The sequence below is a fragment of the Papio anubis genome, chromosome 3 (assembly GCF_008728515.1).
Source record: "Papio anubis isolate 15944 chromosome 3, Panubis1.0, whole genome shotgun sequence".
In the NCBI taxonomy this organism is placed as follows: Eukaryota; Metazoa; Chordata; class Mammalia; order Primates; family Cercopithecidae; genus Papio; species Papio anubis.
The window spans coordinates 90,379,418-90,400,400 of record NC_044978.1 but is presented as its reverse complement, the minus strand read 5'-3'; the positions used below and the strand labels follow the sequence as shown (position 1 = coordinate 90,400,400).

Here is a 20,983-nt window from a genome sequence, read left to right as displayed (position 1 = left end):
TGTGGTGGCACACACTTGTTGTCCCAGCTACTCAGGAGGCTGAGGCAGAGGAATCACTTGAATCCAGGAGGCAGATGTTGCGGTGGGCCAAGATCGCACCACTGCACTCCAGCCTGGGTGACAGGGCAAGACTCCATCTCAAAAAAAAAAAAAAAAAAAAAAAAAAAAAAAAGTGCTATGAAGCCTTCCATTATCATGACCTGTTTATAAAAAAAGGAAGTAGAGGCCAGGCGCGGTGGCTCAAGCCTGTAATCCCAGCACTTTGGGAGGCCGAAACGGGTGGATCACGAGGTCAGGAGATTGAGACCATCCTGGCTAACACGGTGAAACCCCGTCTCTACTAAAAAAATACAAAAAAATAGCCGGGCGAGGTGGTGGGCGCCTGTAGTCCCAGCTACTCGGGAGGCTGAGGCAGGAGAATGGCGTGAACCCGGGAGGCGAAGCTTGCAGTGAGCTGAGATCCGGCCACTGCACTCCAGCCTGGGTGACAGAGTGAGACTCCATCTCAAAAAAAAAAAAAAAGAGGTTAAATAATTGGCTGAAAGCCAAGTGCCTAGGAAGTGATGGAGCTTGGATCCTTTACAGTCAGATTCCTACATTTATCTTTTTGCCACTGAACCATCTGATATGTATTGTTTTTCTTATATTAAAACTTGCTTGCATTGGATAATGGATAACTCAGTGTCAAAATGGATTGGCTTTATCACCTTGATGGAGCACAGAACTCATTTTAGGATGAAAATGACGGGCAGAATGGAAAGCTTGCACTGTTTATTCTTCACTGAAGAGCCCTAGCCTCGTGCTTTCTATGTAGTGTTTGCTTCGTGAATAAATAAAATCTAAGCAGATCCTCTGTTTAAATTATTACTTCCTGAGCTGAGTGAAAATAGATTAAAAGAAATACTAAAATATTTGTAGTTGTCATTATTTATGAAGTTCATTGATCAACTAGGTTATGAAAATCTTTCATAACTCACGTTGACTCCCCTTTTAGAACACAGATGTATTAAAGGGGTGGCTCTGGGATCTCCTTCATGCCAAAAAGGGCCTGTGGAAACTGTGTGACCTTAAGAAAGTCGCTTAACCTCTCCAAACCTTATTCCTTCTTTAGCCAAATAGGGACAATTCCTTATCAGCCAAAGGTGGAAAGTCTAGGTAGTTATGTTTTTTTCTCATTGTTAAAAACATTCATTTTGATACATAAGTCAGTAGAGTTTCCACTATGCCACAGAAGCCTCTATGAAGAGCCCTGTGCCATCCAACCAGGAAACATATTTATTTATTTATTTGAGATAGGGTCTTGCTCTGTCACTCAGGCTAGGTGCCTGAGTGCAGTGGTGCCATCATAGCTCACTGCAGCCTCAACCTCCCAGTCTCAAGCAATCTTTCCATCTCAGCCTCTGGAGTAACTAGAACTATAGGCTCAGCTAATTTTTGTATATTTTGTAGAGTTTGGGTTTTGCCTTGCTGCCCAGGCTGATCTCTAATCCTGGGCTCAAGTGATCCACCTGCCTCGACCTCCCAAAGTGCTGGGATTATAGGTGTGAGCCACCGTGCCTGGCCAACTAGGGAACATTTGAATGATGCCCCATTTCTTATCCCCATCAGAGTGCACACCTCCATGTTGTTCCTGCCCACTGATGGCTTCCAAATCCAGATGATCAAATAGTCCTTTATCTCCAAAGCAGGCTCAAAACGATTGGCTCAGACATCCCAGGCTCTATACCATTCTTTAGTTCCAGGTAAGTCATGAGACGAATAAAGCCCCAGCAGATGGAAAATTGGCTGCCCTCGAAAAGCTACTGCAGCCTCTGCTTGGCCTCTTTGCCCAGCGTCACCATGGAGATGGCCAGGGTGGTATGGTGAGGTAATATTTGCTTTCTGATGCCCCTTGTGATAGGATTTGTGACATGAAAATTCTAACTCCTGGACTCATGATATGGTCCCACCTTACTCTCCAGCCTTCTCTCTTTTACTCTCCTTTCTGTTGCTTTCTTATACTCTCCTTTTTGCCGCAAGTCCCAGTACTGCCTCTTGAAGCTTTCTTCCACTAGAATCCCTTCCACCCACATCCACTCTGCAACCCTCTCTCACACAGCTCTGACGTTTCTTCAAGGCCTAGGCTATGCCTTGCAGCCTCCGCATTGCCCTACATCAACCAGGCAGCCCAGTATAGTAAATGAGCTCAACAAACATTTTTTGGAATAAACCAGAAATGGACTGTATTAGTCTGTTCTCACGCTGCCATGAAGAACTACTGGAGACTGGGTAATTTATGGAGAAAAGAGGTTTAATTGACTCACCATTCTGTAGGCTATACAGGAAGCACGGCTGGGAGGCCTCAGGAAACTTACATGGTGGAAGGTGAGGGGAAGCAAGCATGTCTTACATGAAGCAGGAGGAAGAGAGTAAAGGGGGAAGTGCCACACACTTTTAAATCATCAGATCTCATAAGAACTCACTCACTATCCACTATCATGAGAACAACAAGAGAGAAATCTACCCCTATGATCCAATTGCCTCCCACCAGGTCCCTCCCCCAACAATAGGAATGACAAACATGAGGTTTGGGTGGTGACACAGAGTCAAACCGTATCATGGACAAAAAGAGAAACCTAGTGAATGAAGAGGGTAATATCACCAACTGTTGCCAAAATATCAGTGCTGCTTCTTTACCTGGTTATTCCCTTCCACACTCGATCCACACTCAAGTGACACTTGCCCTTAAATGTCATCTTATCACTTTTTTCTCCCTTTCAAATTCATTCTTTCATGATTTCTCCTAAACCAAAAGTTTAGAAGTCAGGGCACAGGCGCACTTTCTCCTGACTCCTCTTTACCCCATAGCTCCTTTGAAATAGTCTTGATTGAGAAAAAAGATTAGTATATGATGGAAATGACACACAATAATAGTTATTGATGTGAAATAAAATTTAGCTTAAGAAAAATTATGATAAAATAAATCTTTTTTGGGGGTAGTTATTAAACCAAAGAAATGCCTTGTAGTCCTGACTGTGCAGAACTCTGTGTCCAAGAAAATTCTTAAGAAGAATGAGTTTGTAGAAGTACCTATGGAAGCGGAACTGCCCCAAGAGTTCAGGTGTGAACCGCCAAACCTGACGGTCTGGAATGTGCGTCTAATCTAATCCCAAGTATACATTACTGAGTAGTCACTGTGTGGGGGACACCATGCTAGGCTGGTAATAACTATAGCCTCTGTCTATTAAACCTGACATGGTGCCAGGCAAATAATAAATATCATCTCATTTAATCCTTCCAGTAACCCCAGTAAGGTAAGTATCACTATTCTCATTTTACAAATAAGTAAGTTGAATCTCATAGAAGGTAATTCAGTTGCATAAGATCCCACATGTTTTAGTGGCAGAACCAGGCTTTGAATCTAGGTTTTTCAAATTTTAAAACCATCTCTTATCTACCTTATTTCACAGGGAAAATTTGGCAATATAACTGAAGAAATTATTCTCAAAAAACAATCAAAGGGCAAGATAATATACAAAAAGTGCTAGTCTTAAGCATTGATAAATGATACTGATTTCTAATAGCTCTCTAAAGCAGTAACTACAATCAAGTCACCCATATCTGAAAATTAACAGTGAATAAATATTAAGTGGTACTTTTGGCCAAATCCTATGCAAGTTGCCTTTAGATACATGAAGCACATTTTCCTTACAGTGATCTGTGAAATATGTATTATTATTACCCACAACTTCCAGAAAAGGAAACTGACACTCAGGTCAATAATTTGTGGGGGCCGTGTTTTGCAACATGTGGTTTGAAATGTGGCTAGACTTTTGGGATAGGATCTCTTTCCAGCAGATTGCTAAGATAATAAGATGTTAGTTGGAGTCCTGATGTTCATTGCTGTCCCATTTAGTGACAGTATGTCTGAATATGGGCAATGTGGAGACAAGCACTGTGGAGAGGTGGGGAGAGACACGCTCCTGATAATGTCGTTTGAGTAGCAAGGTTACTCTGTATTGAGAAGAGACTACTCTGAGGAGCAGTGTGGAGAATGGAAGGAAGCCAATTCGGAGACTATAGCAATAATATCCAAGTGGAAGATTATAGTGACTAGGACCAGGGTGGTAGCAATGGACACAGTGGGTAGCAGTCTGATTCTGGATATATTTAGAAGGAAAATCATTAGAATTTGATGACAAATTAGATGTAGAATATGAAAAAAAATGGGATAGTCAATAACTTCAAGGATTTGTGACTTAATTGTGCAGGTATCTCTTTCTTCTCCATAAACTGGCTTGTTTAGGGGTAATATCTTCCTTGCCAGCTATTGATTTAGGAACAGGAATGTGACTTGATTATAGCCAATGGGATATAACAAGGCATCTGCTGGGAGCTTCTCCATAAAAGAACCACTGGTAGAAGAGAGTCACTCTTTTTTTCCCCCTTTAGATGTGGTTGTGCCTGGATGTGATACCCAGAGCATCTGCAATTATCTTGTTACCAGCCTACGAATGAACCAACAGAGAGGTTGGCAGAGCCGAGAGATGGAAGGAACCAGGGTCCTAGGTGACATCACTGAGCCACTGAAGCAACCAAGCCTGTCTATGAACTCTCTCATTGTGGGATACTGTATTTCTGTATTATTTAGGATAGCTGGTGATGGGATGACTGTTTCTTGCACCGTGAACCATCCTACTTCCAGGATGCTCTTTTGTAGGTTTTATCATTTGCCCTTTTTAGAATGAAGTACCAAAGAATTTAGAAATGTTTCCAAAGTTTCCAAAACAACAGATCCTATATTATAACACTCTTAGTTGAAGGAAAACAAGGCCGGATAGGAAAACAATTCCATGGTGCTAGTAGGCAATACATTATATGTATGTTGATTTATGCCATGGAAGGAAACAGATTAGTTGTGGAACTGTGAGTGCAAAGCTATGGTGCCCTAAGGAAGTGTTTTTCCAACTGCAGTTTGTGACCTACTAGTAGGTCACAGAAACAATCTAGTGAGTCTAGACTAGCATTTTAAAAAAAGAATAGAACAAATAAGATAGAATAAATAGAATAGAAAATGTTAGAGTACAAAGCACAGCATGTAGGAAGGATTATTATCTTGTGGAACTTTTGTATCAGTTATATATGTATGTATGTGTCTACTGAGTCATTGTGTAAGATGTATGTCTTCTTGTGGGTCAATCATGGTCAAAAGGGCTTGAGAAACACTGTCTAAGAATAAATTGAAGCACTGACCATCTCTCTTTACACATAGTGACACTCTAAATCACCAGCACTGGTCTGGTTGATTTCCTTTAATAATATAAGTAAATCTAACATCTTTTCTAATAAACATTATTCTCACTGAGTGATGTAATAAAATATTCCTTCTCAAATAAAAATGATGCCCCAGACGTATGAATCAACAGGGGCCCAAGGACACTAAGCTGAGCCCCCGTGGGCTCCTTGGGTCCTGGAGCCCCTGTTGTTTGGGGTAGTTTACCCTCGGGTTCTTTCCCAGGGTCTCTTTGGAAAGCTGTATTTGGTTTCTGCCTGAAACTTGCTTTTCATGCTAACTTTGGGGGAGGAGAAAAAAGAGATTTATTTCCATGGCCTTGCTGGTGTAAGTAATCTGGTATTGGTATGGCTTCTTATTAAAGCTGATTTTTTTTTTAATTCCAAAGAGATTAGAAATTGTTCCCAAATCCCAATTTTCAGTGTAACTAGTTGTTCACAAGGAGGCCAATCATGAGCTGTACTTGTTCTGAGGGCTCTTATGAATCATATATGTTTACAATATGAAAGCTTAAGGTAAGGGGTCTATTCTCCATGCCACATTCCCTCATCTCACTTTTAATCGCACGGCAAGGGTAATGGACAGTTCTGTGCAGTCTTAGGCCTCCCCTCAGGTACCTGCCTGTGATTTCTTTACATTTTCAGCCTCAGGGCCTGTCCCAATGCCTGCCACAATTGTCTGCCTATGCAGAAGGAAGACCAGAAATGTCAGAGACTTAACATCTCTCGGAGCAATCCTCAAGTAAGGAAGGATGCGAACTGATGGACACAAGCTCTGGCCTCCTGTCCTTCAGGGGACAGTGCTGGGAGGAACACCATATGCTTCTCAGAGCTCAGGGTGAAATTGAATTCCCACTGTCCATGGCTAGATCTTGGTACTATATTTGCTTTTCCTCCTTCACCTTCTCATTCTTCCTTTTCTCTTTTTTTTTTTTTTTTTTTTTTTTTTGAGACAAAGTCTCGCTTTGTCACCCAGGCTGGAGTGCAGTGGTGCAATCTTGGCTCACTGCAACCTCTGCCTTCCAGGTTAGAGTGATTCTCCTGCCTCAGCCTCCCAAGTGTCAGGGATTACAGGCACCCACCATCATGCCCGGCTAGTTTTTGTATTTTTAGTAGAGACCCGGTTTTACAATGTTGGCCAGGCTGGTCTGGAACTCCTGACCCCAAGTGATCTACTGGCCTCGGCCTCTCAAAGTGCTGGGATTATAAGCATGAGCCACTGCACCCGGACCCTTCCCCTCCTTCTTAATCTTTGAGATAACCTCTCAAACAGAATATCTGCACCCAAGTCCTTGTATGCAATTTGGCTTTTAAGAAAACTACTAAATAAAAGAGAATCTAAACAGAATCTGATTTAGGAAAAAACATAACTAATTTCATGAATCCATATTTCAATATGATATATACAAATGTTTCTAAAAGAATAGGAAGGAGTTTGATAAAAGAACTACTTGGGGAAGTACAGCTAGTCCTTGGAGGAACAAAAGAAATTCAGATCAAAACTTACGAATTAGGCCAGGTGCGGTGGCTCAAGCCTGTAATCCCAGCACTTCGGGAGGCCGAGACGGGCGGATCATGAGGTCAGGAGATCGAGACCATCCTGGCTAACACGGTGAAACCCCATCTCCACTAAAAAATACAAAAAAACTAGCTGGGTGAGGTGGCGGGCCCCTGTAGTCCCAGCTACTCGGGAGGCTGAGGCAGGAGAATGGTGTGAACCCAGGAGGCAGAGCTTGCAGTGAGCTGAGATTCGGCCACTGCACTCCAGTCTGGGCGACAAAGCAAGACTCCATCTCAAAAAAAACAAAAAAAAACAAAAAACAAAAACAAACCCTACGAATTAATAGTGAAATTTAGCAGTCTTATAGAACAGAGGGTCGTTGTTTCTGAACCCATTTCTCGCCTGCCTGGCAGCTGGAAAAGTCAAAAGTGGGTGAGCAGCAACTGAACATGGAAAGGAAACCAGGGACACCCTAAGAGCCAACCTTCTTTTCAGAGAGGTGCCAACAACTGCTAGCAACGCTATTGCACTACAGCATATTTCCGGGTAAAACGGGAACAGAGAATGTGAAAATCTGTTCTGGGGAACAGTGTTTCACAAATAAAAACTTAAAAGGAAACAGAAAACAAAAATCAATTAGAAATAGTTACTGGCTGGGTGTGGTGGCTCATGCCTGCAATCCCAGCACTTTGGGAGGCCAAGGTGGGAGGATCACTTGACGCCAGGAGTTCAAGACCAGCCGAGGCAACATTGTGAGACCCATCTCTACAAAAAATTTAAAAATTAGCTGTGTGTGGCGGCATGCACCTATCATCCTAGCTACCCAACAGACTGAGGCAGGAGGATCACTTGAGCCCAGGAGTTTGAGGCTGCAGTGATCTATGATCATGTCTCTACATTTCAACCTGGATGACAGAGCAAGACTGTTTCGGTCTCTAAAAAAATTAAAATAAAAGAAAAACAGTGATTTTAGAAATATGTCATTATTATTTTTAAAATACAGAAAAATACTAAATTTGAGAAACTTAGGAGGCAATTGAATAAAAGCTCTAATGAACAAAATGTATTTCAGCGTCAAAATGCAGCATCATTTTCAAATACCCACAGAAATACAATCTGATTTACTAAACCAATCTTTAAAAGAATTCCTTAGGCAAACTGGTCTAGTAAAAAGTTAAAAACAGCTTATAAGGTGTGATGCTGGTTATTTTCACTTATAAATTCCTGAAATAGTATATTGTTGTAAGCATTTCAAATATTTTCCTGAGCTTCTCTTTATTGTATTTATGGAGATTATTTTTAAAGTAGTAAATCCTTATTCAGCCTTGTTTTAGGATATCACAAATGATGCTTTAGTAATGTCTAGATTAATGGCATTCTCCACCCTGACATGTACTGACAGAGCATGGCACACAAGCTGAGAACCTATAATTTTTTCTATATTTAACTTTGGTCAGCTGCTTATTAATGTTGAGTCAAGTTTTGGTTTCTGAATTTCTAGAGAGTGGCAGAGAAGTTGGAAAAGATCCAGAGAGAAATGACAAAAACCATTAAGAGGATGAAGGATAAGACCCAGGAGGAAAGGTGAAAGAAGTTGAACTACCTTCACCTTGAAAATTACAGGCCAAGGACTGATTTAATAACTTTCTTCAAGAACAGGATGGTTTATTTTGAGGAGGATGCTAGCTGGCTTTTCTCTGTCTCTATAGAGATGAAAACCAGACAAAATTGGATTAGAATGCAACAAGAGAATTCTCTTTGACCTAAGGCAGAACTCAGCTGCAAAGGTGATTACACTCTGTCATTACCATCACTGGAGAGCTTTGAAAATGTGTTCAGCAACCATTAGTTATGGGTAGTTTAGGCAAGTCACTGGAGGAGGAAATCCCTTTCAACTCTATGTCTCCATGTATTTGGTTTCTCAAAAGCCACATTAATAGGTTTAGTCAGTGCATAGGAGAGAACAGATTTCCCAAAGAGGAATCTGGTACAAGGTGACCAGAATATATCATCTTTCATTCTGAAGCTAGAAAGTTTCAACACAGAATGAGTATTAGCCATATGCCAAAGTCATGCAACTCTAAGAGATGGTTTGCAAAAGCTATTAATAAAGCTGGTATTTCCCAAATGTCATAAATGGACTAATAGAAACCATGTTGCAACAAATCTAAGAGAAACTGAGATTTAATAAGATTCATTACACATCTATTGAACACCTGCTATGTTTCAAACAGTGTTCCAGGCACTGGGGATTCCAAGCCTAATACAACATGTCATTGCCCCTGGGAGCTGACAATCTAGGGAGGAACGAGACACGTTACTGGCAAATCTTGTGATAAAGAGAAACACAGCGTGCTATGGGAGCACCTGAGTGGGACCCCTAGTCCGAAAGGGGCATTCAGGGAAGGCTCCCGAAAACAGATGCTGGAGATGAGCTTCAGAGATAGATTAGGTGTAAAATTGGCACAGGAGGGATTTGTTGTAGAGAAGGTATATGCTGAATAAAAGTACAAAGAATAAGTATGTTTTCAGTGCTGACTAAGTACTGGACACTGTATCAAGTGCTTAGTCAGCATAAATTATTTTATCATCAGGCCATCTCTAGTTTATTCATTCATCAGATATTTGAGCATCTTCTATGTTCTAGGAACTGTGCGTACAACAGTGAGGCAAACACAGATTCTGCTCACTGAGAGCTTAGTGCAGTGAGGGACGCTATTCAATAATAAAGCAATTGTATATGAATATTATAAAATTATAAGTTGCTGAAAATATGTGACGTTTATCTAAAACAAAAGTACCTCCAAACTGTATGTTTCTAAATGCACATGCATTATGTCAATGTACTTTTAAAATATTAACAACTCAACTTTTAAAATTATTAGTATACAAAACAGGTCACCTGGTTAAACCTTAGAGATGGGGACGAAAATGTCCACTGAGCCCAGGCCTTGTGTAACTCCTTAGCTAAGTCCAAAACAGTCTGGTACTAAAATGTCTTAAGGGTTAGACTACTTAGCATCTCCATCTTTTTTCTCTGCCTTATCAAAGACTTCCAGAACTGCCACCACTTGACAGAGCTGTTTGTTGTTTTTTTTAAAGAATCTCTTTTACTTACTTTTACCAGGACCCCTCTTTCATTAATCTACTTTGTTATGGCCCAGAAAACAAGACAATCGATGGAAGAGAAACCTGCCACGTCTGATTGTAATAAACATGTTTTTACATACTGACAGGGAAATGTTTAAACAGTAACATCAAAATATTCTGCTTCAATGGTATTACAGGTAATCAGTACAAAAATTTAATTTTACTTTTGCAACCTAGATCTGAGCACTCCTCATTTGTCAGGTCTGGCTAGAAACAGACATTCTGAAAGAATCGATTCTATTCTTAAATGGTTTCTTACTTGTTTGTACATCATTACCCTATGAAGACAAAATCCAGCCATATGTGCACCAGGGGAAGAGGAAAGAGGGCTTTGCAAAACAAAACCCCCAAACACACACCTTCACATCGTTTTATTAAAACACGTGCACACACACACGTGTTTATATATTATGATTAAAACATGTTTGCATTTATGTAATTAAAATAATTTTTGTTTACAATTTGATAGTAAATTGGTCTGGATGGAAGTTTTGGAATTGTTTGGGAATACCAACCGTGAAGTGACAATTTAAAGGATGATCCTATGTCTACAAATATGCACATAATATTACATATATGTTTGTTTATATATATACACACACTAAACTTAAATGTGTGTATTGAAAATTCAAGTGACCTTTTTTTTTTTTTTTTTTTTTTGAGACGGAGTCTCGCTCTGTCACCCAGGCTGGAGTGCAGTGGCCGGATCTCAGCTCACTGCAAGCTCCGCCTCCCGGGTTTACGCCATTCTCCTGCCTCAGCCTCCCGAGTAGCTGGGACTACAGGCGCCCGCCACCTCGCCCGGCTAAGTTTTTGTATTTTTAGTAGAGACGGGGTTTCACTGTGTTAGCCAGGATGGTCTCGATCTCCTGACCTCGTGATCCGCCCGTCTCGGCCTCCCAAAGTGCTGGGATTACAGGCTTGAGCCACCGCGCCCGGCCTCAAGTGACCTTATAAGAATAATGTCCAACTTTTTCTTTTCCTTAAACAATAAAAATGTATTTTCTCACAGTTATGAAGGCTAGAAGTCTGGATGAAGCTGTTGTCAAAGTTAGTTTCTTCTCAAATCTCTCTCCTTGGCATGCAGATGGCTGCCTTCTATGTCTTTAAATGGTTTTTCCTCTGTAAGTGTCTGTGTCTTAATCTCCTCTTCTTGCAAAGGGCACCCATCACTGGGTTAGGACCCACCTATGTGACGTCATTTAACCTTAATTACCTCCTTTAAAGGCCCTATCTCCAAATAATGTCCAACATTTATTGAGCAACTACTGACAGGAACTGCTTTTAATGCTTACACTGCTAATTCAATCCCCACAGCAATCGTATGAGACAGGTTCTATTACTGTTTTCCACATCACGCATCTCAAATTTAACATCTCCAAAACTGACCTCCTGCTTGCCCAACCACAATCCTTCTAATCTTACCTTTCTGAGTTTGCGGAAGTATCTTTCCTGTTACTCATGCCAAAAATCCGAGTCATCTTTGATTCCTTGCTCTCTCCCTCTCCCTTCTTCTTTCTCAGGACCAGCACATATGGTTATGCAGGTTGTGCACTGAACAAATAAGTTGCCATTTATATTGTAGGCACCATAGATTTATGTTCTAAGTACAGTAATTTTCCAGCAGCTGGCAATTCTAATAAAATGAGTATATTCATGACAATTTTTTCTGTGGGATGGAAGGGAAATGTCTTGATTTCGGGACGTGAGGGTACGTTTCACCACCCACACTGAATTATTGCCATGGCTTCCTTGCCTCCATCCTGGTCCTCAAAAAATAAAACAATTAGTTGGGCATGGTTGCATGAGCTTGTAATTCCAGCTACTCCAGAGGCTGAGGCAGGAGGTTTGCTTGAGCCCAGGAGTTTGAGGTGACAGTGAGCTACAATTGTGCCACTGCACTCCAGCCTGGGTGGCAGAGTGAGACCCTGTGTTCCAAGTTAATCTTGGTCAAGAGATTCCTCATTCTCTGACTGACCCGAGAAGGGGATTCATGACAGCTGAGCTCCTTCTAGACGATCTGTCTTTAGGTAGATAAGGGGAGCTCAGAGAAAGCCTCTGCCTGTCTTCTGTTCCCCGAGTGCCCCCCAGTTTGAAGTAATCAGCAAACCAAAGCAGCAGGCATATTCTGGGGTGGCATTTGTTGAACTCCTTCAGGCCAATAACATTGTTTTTACTTACAACTAAAATCATCCTAATTGATATACTCTCTCTCCAGCTTCCCTCCCAATGCATAATCTGAATCCCAAAAATAAATTGAACATTTTATGGAAGCCCATAAAAGCAGAGGTTTTTGAGATTTTTCTAAGGAACATAGAAACATCAGTTAAAGCAGTTAGTAACATTTATTAACCAAAACTAAATTATTACTAAAATCATAACGGCAAGGGAGTAACCAGAAATTTAGAGGTGTAGCTCTTGCAAAACAAGGAAATTCACAGAGAAGGAGCAGGATGCTTGTTGCATATTAATGGCTCTTTCTGAGCTAGGAACCTGCAGTAAACAGCCTCCTGGCTATACGTGGCTTATCTGTAAGATGTCCAATACTGGAAAACCCACTCTACCTCAACCCCAGCCCACCTCCACCCCTTCCCTGAGCTTCATCCTAGATGCAGGAGCTGGCACGAGGTGACGTTCTGTGATGACGTGAGATAAGTGTTTTGCACGTGACTTGGTAATTTTAAGGAGTTGAAAATTAAATTACTTTCAGGCCACCTCAAAATATCCCCAAGTCAAAACACCTGCATCCAAGTAGCAGCTTCAAAATGCCAGGTATTTTTTGCCTTTTTCTGGCTGGGCTTGCCTCATTAACTTAGTTTCCATTCAGCCTCCTGAGGAATTTTTATAAGATCTGATCTAATCATGAATTTGTTTAAAAATCCTTCTGGCTTCTGTTTTTCTTCCTCCCATGTTGTCCGCTGGCTTCCTAGCTCTGGTTATACCAAGCTACACACAGTTGCCCAGATGAGCATGAGTCACGCCTCCACGCCTGTGCAAACCCCTTCCTCTGTGCAGGGGTTCATTTCCTGCACCCTGCCTGATGAAGCCCTGATCTCGGGTGGTATCCTCTGGGAAGTACTCCGTGTCTCGCAGGCAGGGGTTAGCCATTTCCTGCTCTGGGCTCCCACAGCATTCTGTGCTGATCCTCTAATATCACACTTATGCCTTCAGTGGAATTACTTACTCTATTTGTCTCTCTCACTAGGCTGTGAGTTCCTCAAAGGCAGAAGATGTGTCTTCTTTATCTTTATAGCCCTTGAACTTGGCATGGAACATCACAGGGCAAGTATTCAATAAAGGTTTGTCGAATGAGTGAATGCATGAATGAAGAAATGAATAATAAATTGAGTAGAAGAAGCCAACTATAATAGGATGACAACACTGGGGCCTCTCTCATAGCTACACACCAATTTGTTCCATGTGGAATTTGATACATACGGGTTTTCTGCCTTCTACTCGAGGAAAAGGGAAGTTTGTGTTGCCCTTTAGGGTTTGGGAAGAAAGCTCTGATCTTTAGTTGTACTTGTATGGCTTGATAGGTCATTGCCAAAACTTTAAGGATTTCAATCTGATTTAGATGGAAATTTCCTGGATACTAAATGAGAGAATCCATGGAAAGTGCATGCCACATATAGGCATTAGAAACATTAGCTATTATTGGCCAGCTCGGAGCGGTTCACACCCATGATCCTAGCCCTTTGGGAGGCCAAGGCAGGCGGATCACAAGGTCAGGAGATAGAGACCATCCTAACCAACACGGTGAAACCCGGCCCTCTACTTTAAAAATACAGCAACAGCCGGGAGCAGGCGGGCTCAGTCCCAGCCACTTGGGAGGCTGAGGCAGGACAATGGTGTTAACCTGGGAGGGCAGACCTGCAGTGAGCCGATCGCAAGCACTGTACTCAGCAGCCTGGGTGATGAGTGGGACTCTGTATCAAAAAAAAAGAAAAAGAAAAGGAAAAAAAAAAGAAAGAAACATTAGTTATTGTCTGGCTGGGCATGGTGGCTCATGCCTATAATCCTAGCACTTTGTGAGGCCAAGGGGGGTGGATTGCCTGAGCTCAGGAGTTGGAGACCAGCCTGGGCAACAAGGCAAAACCCTGTCTCTACCAAAAATACAAAAAAATTAGCTGGGTATGGTGGCGCACACCTATGGTACCAGCTACTTGGGAGGCTGTCGTGGGAGGATTGCTCGAGTCCAGGAGGTTCAGGCTGCAGTGAGTCTCGATCTCACCACTGCACTCCAGCCTGGGTGACAAAAGGAGATCCAGTCTCTAAACAAAAACAAAAACAAAAACATTAGCTATTATGGTCATCATCTTCATGATTAAAGAATCACATTGATTAGGTATATAGCGGTAGAGCATGGAGATGAGGACTTAGGTTTGGTTAAACCACTTGCTTTATCCTGCTTCATCACTTACTGGATATTGGCCTCCAAAAAGTGACAGTATTTCCTGAGTTTTAGTTACCTAATCTGTAAAATGAAGACATATTCACTTAGCAAGTAGTTTATTGAGTGCTTCTGCTCTATCAGGACTTGTTCTAGGTGCCTGAGATTCACACTGAACAGAACAAAAATCTCTGCCTTCATGAGATTTACATTCATAAAAATGAAGAAACATTTATTAATTTGGGATGGTGAAAATGCTATGATTTAAAGTTGGGGAAGGGGATAGGGAGTGACTGGGCAGGCTGTGATTTTATACGGGATGGCCAGTGAAGGCCACACAGAGGAGGTAGCATTTGAAAAAGGATTTGAAAGTGGAAAGGGAGTGAGCTGAGGGGGAATATGAGCAAAGGGACAGAGGTGGAAGTTTGCTTAGCACAGGAAGGAGGCAGACATGGCAGAGTGAGGGAGTGGGAAGGGGAGTGGAGATGAAATCAGAACACTATCAGGCACAGGGCTCCTAGGGCTGTTGTAAGGACTTTGTGTTTTCTGAGTGAAAGCTCATCGGAGGCACTTGAGTAGAGGCGTGACTTATATCAACCTACGGGGCCGTGCTGACTCCTGTGCTGAGGTTTAGTTTTGGTTAATAAATGTTACTAAGTGCTTTAATTGATGTTTCTATTTTCCTTAGAAAAATCTCAAAAACCTTTGCTTTTATGGGCTTCCATAAAATGTTCAATTTATTTTTGGGATTCAGATTATGCATTGGGAGGGAAGCTGGAGAGAGAGTATATCAATTAGGATGATTTTAGTTGTAAGTAAAAACAAAGTTATTGGCCTGAAGGAGTTCAACAAATGCCACCCCAGAATATGCCTGCTGCTTTGGTTTGGTTGACATCAAACTTAAAATTCTCGGGAACAGAAGACAGGCAGAGGCTTTCTGAGCTCCCCCCATCTACCTAAAGACAGATCGCCTAGAAGGAGCTCTCAGCTGTCATGAATCCCTTCGGTCGGTCAGAGAATGAGGAAATCTCTTGACCAAGATTAACTTGGAACACAGGGTCTCACTCTGCCACCCAGGCTGGAGTGCAGTGGCACAATTGTAGCTGACTGTCACCTCAAACTCCTGGGCTCAAGCAAACCTCCTGCCTCAGCCTCTGGAGTAGCTGGAATTACAAGCTCATGCAACCATGCCTAACTAATTGTTTTATTTTTTGTGGAGATGGGGTCTTGCCATGTTACCTAGGTTGCTCTTAAGCTCCTGGCCTCAAATGATCCTCCCTCATTGGCCTCCCAAAGTGCTGGGATTGCACAGACATGAGCCGCTATACACAGCCCAAAAGTCATCTTTTAGAAGAACTCATGAAAAATAATATTAAATAATACAGATGTGACTGAAGTATGAAGTGACAGTTTTTATAATTGGGAAATTGTGAAATACATAATAAATGTCAGGGATATTTTTGGTAACATAGAAAAAATGAATTTATATTTGTCCAGACTGTTTTGACTCAGAGGCTAGGGAACTGATTAGGACATAATCCCAGGAGTCCGAGGGTGAAGTAACTGGTCAGGGCCTAAAGTTGTGGTTGGGGGCTTTGGAAAGGAGGGAACTGAACTGAGAGATGTATTTAACAAATGGGACCCAGGACTCAGTGATTGGACCTGAAAGTGCAAAGGAGAGATTAACTTCCAGGTTTCTGGATCAGGTAGCTCACTAGGGAGGAAGACCTATCATAGAAATAAGAACTAGAGGAAGAAAAGGAAAATTGAAAGACGTGGGAAAAAAGTTGTTCCAAACTCTTTCTGGGTCTGACTTAATTTACAACCTCATTCTGGGAAGAAATATATGCATTCTCTGATAAAAATGGATAAGCAATTATCTGATAAACTTTAATAAAGACTCATTCTAGGAAGCAGTCATGATGACTTCGTCATCTCTGGATAGAGATGATGACTGACATCCCTACCTAGTTGACTGTCAGTGAAGAGTCTTGTGGCCATTAACCAAACCTTCGCTTGCCCTTCCTTGTTTAACAATGAGGATTTAACATTCTCTTTACCTACAAGAAGCACTACCAAGAGTTAGTTTTTGAAGTAACTCCTATAGGGCTTTTCTTTTGCAGCAAGACTATGACAAAACTTCAACAGATGCTTGTAACTGGAGGATTGTAGAGGAGGATCATGTCTTCTTCATTTATAGCTATTTTAAGTCCTAGTTCTATGGAAATAATAATCTAAAAATAATTGTTAAAGTAACACATGTTCACAGAAAGTTTGGAAAAATCCATAGAAGTAGAAAGCATAGGAAACTTATTTGTACGTCATCCTTACGCATTCATTTTTTTCACTATATTTCCTTCTACACATTTTATGTCCAAAGCCTTTAACTCTTTTTCTGTGGATGATTGTCTTTATAATGAAATTGTTGGAACTTTTTATAAATTAAGAATATGACCCCAAATCAATTGACTTTTTAAGGTGGGGAGTTCATTTTGTGGTGAAGACCCCTGCCTAAAGTTGGATTTCTTAGTAACTCCTCTCATTGTGTTGTTTATTATCAAAAGCTAATTGTTCTTCAGCACTTGCTACTCACCAGACACTAGTCAGCTTGGCTTCTTGAGAAGAACCATGTCTACCCTTAGCTGCAATCCTGATAGTGAATGCAGTGTCTAGCACACCAGAGGGAATAAGAACTTGATGAATATGACAATAGTAACATTCTTGAATAACTATTTGCCAGGAGTTACTAAACATGTTATATACATTATCTCATTTAAATCCTCATAATAACTCTATGAGGTAAGTACAATTATTGTCACCATTTTATGGATGAAGAAACCGAGCACATGAAGAAGTTAAACATCTCATCTGAGATCCCACAGTTAGAGTTGAGGTTAAAATCCGGTTCCATTTACTTTGAAACTCGAGCTTTTGATTGTGACGCTATCTAGAGGATTATTTCTAGAAGAGAGATTTTAGATGTGAGATATGAACACTTAATTCTTTAAACAATCCAGTCTTTGTGTGATCTCATGTCACAAAATTTATCCCTCAAAGTTTTTTGGAACATTTTTAGAGGAATGTGAGGGTTATCATTATATAACTAAAATAATCTCAGATCACAAATTTCAGTTTCTCAAAGCTTTTGAATTATAATACCGGGCAGAGCTTTCGGGAAAGTTATCCAGTGGAGGGTAAGAAGACCCCACAGGTAATAAAGTGAGCTAATGATCCAGACTAGTGTCATGAAACTGCCCAGAAGTACATAAAGACAAAGTTAATTTCATGGAATTTGTTCTTTCTTTAAATTTCACAGTAGCTCAGATTAAAACCTTAGTTTCACGTTATATCCAGTTTCTGTTCACAAGTTAATTGAGATCATTTTCCACTGCTGATATGTAAAATCTGCTCCCTACTGGTAAAATCAGAGATTCCTAATTGATTTGACCAATTTAGATTAAGTTTGATTCACATCTGCAAGTAGAGAGCCACCTTCATGGTCATGGAGGAAGAAGGCATCCTGTGCAGCCTTCCCGCCGTCTTCTCAGCTCAGCCCAGACGGACTTGTTGCTGGGGTTAAGCAGAGAGAGGCCTTTACCATTGTGCTGACTACTACTTTTCTCTGGGATGTTTATGAGAATGGCTCAGTTTACAGGCATTGCAGCCCAGGGGTGGGCAAATGACAGGCCAGACTGGACCTACAAGTATAGTCAAGAGTAGGAGCATGCTTGGATGATGGGCATTTTACCCATCTTTCTTTCAATCCATTTCTTCTATTGGTTGTTTAGCATTTTTTTTTTTACATGATTTTGTGGAAAGGGCATAGGATTGTGAATCAGAAGATAAGTGTCCCTATTCTGTGTGATTTAGTACAAGGCACTTCCATTTCTGAGCCTCAGTTTCTTCAACTGTAAATTAGCGATATCTTCCTCCTGGGATAATTGCAAGGAATAAATGAGCTAATGTATTTGAAAATGCATTATAAAACTCAGTGCACTTTATAAGTATTTTTTATACATAATTTTATTCCAGTTTTATAGCTGAGAAGCCTGAAATTCATAGAGATTAAAGCTACATTTCTAATAAGAAAGTAAAGATCTGAAACAGGGCTAGTTCCAGATTCTTCTTTTCACATGTTGTCTCCTTAAACTCAAGTTGCTACTGTGAATATATTTTTTTTCATAACTTATGCGAGTAATTTTTAACCCTGATTTCAGGAGCCCCGCGTAACACTCCAGAGGACTTTGTGCCAGCCATCCCTAGTGCCTAGCAAAGAGAAGAGTACCCAGGTCCATATCTCCCAGTTACACACAGATTTCTCATAGACCTGAAAATGGGGCACAACATAAAAGTATAAATTCCTATCACTGCAGGACCAGCTGCTATTATTTAGTGTGCTATTTTAACACTAAACAATTCAGAGTGAAGCAAACATCCTGTGTTTATTCTTCGTCCATTGCACTCCTTTGCCGTATATATCAAGGTCATATAACACCATATCATTGCAAGTAGCTTTAGAGAATCCTTTTTACCCAGACCATGGAATACAAAGGCACAAACTAGTGACCCTAACAAATAAGACAATGCTTGTTGACCGTTTGATGAAGTTACTAATTAAAAATATCTTCTAGGAAAACAAACAAACAAACAAAAAAATGCTTCCTAGGGGGAGGAAAAGTGTGGATATTTTCCTGCTTATTACCTGAGAAATCTCCTCTAAAAGTTGGTATATATCTTGACTTTGAGTAATCAGTTTCTTTATAATAAACACTTCTTTGTTGATTTGCAGTTTCTCATTCAGTATTTTTTCTTCAGCTAGTTATATAAATTCTATTAATTAACTGACTCTAATAATTCTTCATTTGCTACAGTGTGAAAGGTTCTGCCTGCAATATCTATAAATAACAGGGCAGGAAAGCAGGCATAGATTTTAAACATACAATTTCCAAAATGTGAAGGCCTAAAGTAGGGCAATCTGTCATCTCTGTGCAGGTGTCTGAAGGCGCTTCTTGTGCTTGATTGCCTCTGTTGTCAAGACTAACTCTCCATCAGGCCAAGCACCTGGTGCATGGAACAGAGGAGAGTCACCCACATCTCCTGGAAAGGGATCTGGAGATAACAGAGAGCTCAAAGAGGAAAGGAGAACAGGGCCCTGTGATAAGCTCAAGAACTTACCTTTGATTTTAAAGCTGTTTAAATTTATAGTCTAAAATAACTATGGGATCTCTAGTGTACTTCTGACTAGTTGGCTAGTGTACTGAACTGGGGTTACTTTGTTCCTTTTTATTATTACTAAAAATTATCTTTTCTTTCTACTATGTAATATATGCTCAGTGCAGACCAAATTTCAGAAAGGAACAGCAAAAGATAATCAAAAGAAATCAATTTCACTATCAGGAAAAGCTTTGTTGTATATGCTGCAGCATACACACAAGAATATATTTCATAACGTCATACCTCACATAAAATGTGTAGCCTTCACAATAAGTTGAACATTTTTCATGCCAATAAGTATTTGTCTGCAATGTGATTTGTAGCAACTAGTGTTTTAGTCTATAGATATCAAATTATTAGTGTAACCAGTCTTCTCTTTAGGCATTTATTTCCATTTTTTTCACTATTTTAAATCATGATGTAATAGTGATCTTTACATAAATCTTATTTTACTGTTTTCTAATTGTTTCTATAATGTAAATCCACAAAAGTGAAATTCTCAGGTCAAAGTATATTTTAAGCTTGTCAGTTTATACCACCTAACTTCCATCCAGAAAGGTACCCATCTTGCTTCTGCCTATCGTATAGATGAATGCTGTCCATCTCAGAAACTGATCATTCAAACTATGGCACGCTGGCATACTGTGTATTTTAAGCTGAAGGAAATCATGAAAACCACAGAAGCAGAAAGGTCTCTCTGACTTTCTTTCACCTGAAGACGCTCAAGTGACAGGTGTCCTCCCTATACTCACAGGGAAGAAATGTTACACAAGAGGCCAAGAAGAATCTGAACAAATAGACTTTGCTAAACTCTCCCCACCAGCTTATTACCATTAGATCATAGCCCCTTTTGCCCAATGATACTTTTATACACTGTCCACTCTTCACTGAGCCTAAGCATAAACATATGCAGACTAAGTTTTCCTGGGTCTTTGGGTCTTCATTACAGAAAGATCCTGTGTCATATAAAACTTTGGTTAAATAAATTCATTGTAATCTTCTCTTATTAATCTATCTTTTTTAATATCCTAGATTTATTTTTGGTTTTTGGGGTACATTATATTTGTACATATTTATGGGGTATGTGTGACATTTTGTTACATGCAAAGAATGTGTAATGATGAAGTCAGGGTATTTAAGGGTATCCATTACCTGAGTGTTTATCATTACTATGTGTTGGGCACATTTCAGATCCTCTCTAACTATTTTGAAAAAAAGTTGTTCAACTATTGTTGTTAACTCCAGTTACCCTACTTAGCTATCAAACATTAGAACTTATTCTTTCTACCTAACTGTATATTTGTGATCTGTCTTTTGTTATAAGAATATCACCCATGAGGGGCCTATTATGGGGACGGGGGAGGGGGGAGGGATGGCACTGGGAGTTATACCTGATGTAAATGACGAGTTGATGGGTGCAGCACACCAACATGGCACAAGTATACATATGTAAC

At 40.5% G+C, this 20,983-nt stretch overlaps 1 long non-coding RNA gene across 1 annotated transcript; it reads left to right on the top strand.

Moving 5' to 3' along the window:
• Positions 1 to 2,540: 2,540 nt before the first annotated feature.
• Positions 2,541 to 20,530, top strand: LOC103884509. Its single transcript, XR_001902678.3, has 6 exons — positions 2,541 to 3,293; positions 4,432 to 4,695; positions 8,274 to 8,559; positions 9,900 to 10,059; positions 13,128 to 13,221; positions 20,118 to 20,530. It is a non-coding gene; the product is annotated as an uncharacterized LOC103884509 (long non-coding RNA).
• Positions 20,531 to 20,983: the final 453 nt, after the last annotated feature.